The 1985-nt window shown below is 52.2% G+C and overlaps 2 non-coding genes across 2 annotated transcripts in view; both read left to right on the top strand.

Moving 5' to 3' along the window:
- Window positions 1-92: 92 nt before the first annotated feature.
- LOC143206079 (5.8S ribosomal RNA) lies at window positions 93-247 on the top strand. The gene has a single exon (XR_013008110.1). It is a non-coding gene; the product is annotated as a 5.8S ribosomal RNA (ribosomal RNA).
- Window positions 248-666: 419 nt separating this feature from the next.
- Window positions 667-1985, top strand: part of LOC143206081 (large subunit ribosomal RNA) — a 4098-nt gene continuing 2779 nt past the window's right edge. Inside the window, exon 1 of the ribosomal RNA XR_013008112.1 lies at window positions 667-1985. This exon is cut by the window's right edge and continues 2779 nt beyond it. This is a non-coding gene — a ribosomal RNA (large subunit ribosomal RNA).

Here is a 1985-nt window from a genome sequence, read left to right as displayed (position 1 = left end):
CGCTGTCTATGACGTGAGCGCGCGTCGTCGTCGTCGTCGTCTTATAATAGAAACGTTTCGATATGCGTTTAAAACCTAACTTAAAAAAAGATTACCCTAAACGGTGGATCACTTGGCTCGTGGGTCGATGAAGAAACGCAGCTAATTGCGCGTCAACTTGTGAACTGCAGGACACATGAACATCGACATTTCGAACGCACATTGCGGTCCTGGGATCTCATACCCGGACCACTCCTGCTGAGGGTCGTATCTCATTTCAAGACTGCTCGGATTTTCTTTGATCTTCGCGATCGACGAGAAATGTCTGAGCGTGCTGAGCGTATAAGCGCGATTCGATCGCGACGTTCTAAAACGTGACAGCGGACCCGTACGTGTGACCTAACTCTCTCGTACGGGTCGTACGAATATGAAAGGGATGAGACGTGTTTAAAACGGTCGTTCGCACGTTTTTGTGATAAACGTAGCGCGCACCATTAATACGATCGTCGTATCCGATAAAATTAGTTTTTAATCGACGTCGGATCGTAGGTGCGTTGTCTCTCGAATACGAGGGAGAAAACACCGTTTTTCGACGGCGCGTCTTTTCCATTCTAAACTTTTATATTTCGTATTGGCTCCTAATCTTCATTATTATGATGATTACGAGCGCCACGCATATTAAACTAGCGACCTCAGAGCAGGTGAGACTACCCGCTGAATTTAAGCATATTACTAAGCGGAGGAAAAGAAACTAACTAGGATTCCCTTAGTAGCTGCGAGCGAACAGGGATTAGCCCAGCACCGAATCCCGCGACCGACATCGGGCGCCGGGAAATGTGGTGTTCGGGAGGGTCCATTATCTCGACGTTACGTCGCGCGTCCAAGTCCATCTTGAACGGGGCAACAGCCCATAGAGGGTGCCAGGCCCGTAGCGACCGTGACTGACGGCGAGAGGATCTCTCCTTAGAGTCGGGTTGCTTGAGAGTGCAGCCCTAAGCGGGTGGTAAACTCCATCTAAGGCTAAATATAACCACGAGACCGATAGCGAACAAGTACCGTGAGGGAAAGTTGAAAAGCACTTTGAAGAGAGAGTTCAAGAGTACGTGAAACCGTTTAGGGGTAAACCTGAGAAACCCGAAAGGTCGAAGGGAGAAATTCATTCGCGGCTCGTAGTAGGCGGCGTGCGATCGCGTGACACGTGACGTTTCGGCGTTGCGCGCGCCTTTCGTACGTCGATCCGGCGACGAACGCGTGCACTTTTCTCCTTGTAGGACGTCGCGATCCGTTGGGCGTCGGCTTAAGGCTCGAGGTGGAGACCGTAGACTGCGGTTCGCGCCGTTTTCGTTTACGGACCCTCGTGTTCGCGGTCGACTCGCTCGACGGTATACCGAATGGTTTAAGGCCGCTACTCGTTAGCGTTCGGCTCGTCGCAAGCGCGTCAGATGCACGTCGGTAATCGGACCCGGTGCCGTTTCCGACCTCTGATGACTGTTGGCGACGAGGTTCTCGAACAGACCTAGACCGATCGGCGACGCTATAGCTTTGGGTACTTTCAGGACCCGTCTTGAAACACGGACCAAGGAGTCTAGCATGTGCGCGAGTCATTGGGAATCACTAAACCTAAAGGCGTAATGAAAGTGAAAGTTCGTCTCGCACGAACTCAGGGAAGATGGGCGGTTTACCCTTAAAAGTGGCCGCTTCGCATTCCCGGGGCGTCTCGTTCTCATCGCGAGAAGAGGCGCACCAAGAGCGTACACGCTGGGACCCGAAAGATGGTGAACTATGCCTGGTCAGGACGAAGTCAGGGGAAACCCTGATGGAGGTCCGTAGCGATTCTGACGTGCAAATCGATCGTCGGAACTGGGTATAGGGGCGAAAGACTAATCGAACCATCTAGTAGCTGGTTCCCTCCGAAGTTTCCCTCAGGATAGCTGGCGCTCGTAGCGTACGAGTCTCATCCGGTAAAGCGAATGATTAGAGGCATTGGGGTCGAAACGACCTCAACC

This window comes from Rhynchophorus ferrugineus, unplaced genomic scaffold, assembly GCF_030347505.1.
Source record: "Rhynchophorus ferrugineus isolate W39M unplaced genomic scaffold, kcgeb_rfMv2 rfM539, whole genome shotgun sequence".
Lineage (NCBI taxonomy): Eukaryota > Metazoa > Arthropoda > Insecta > Coleoptera > Curculionidae > Rhynchophorus > Rhynchophorus ferrugineus.
The sequence above is the reverse complement of the archived record's forward strand: the minus strand, read 5'-3'. Positions and strand labels throughout refer to the sequence as shown.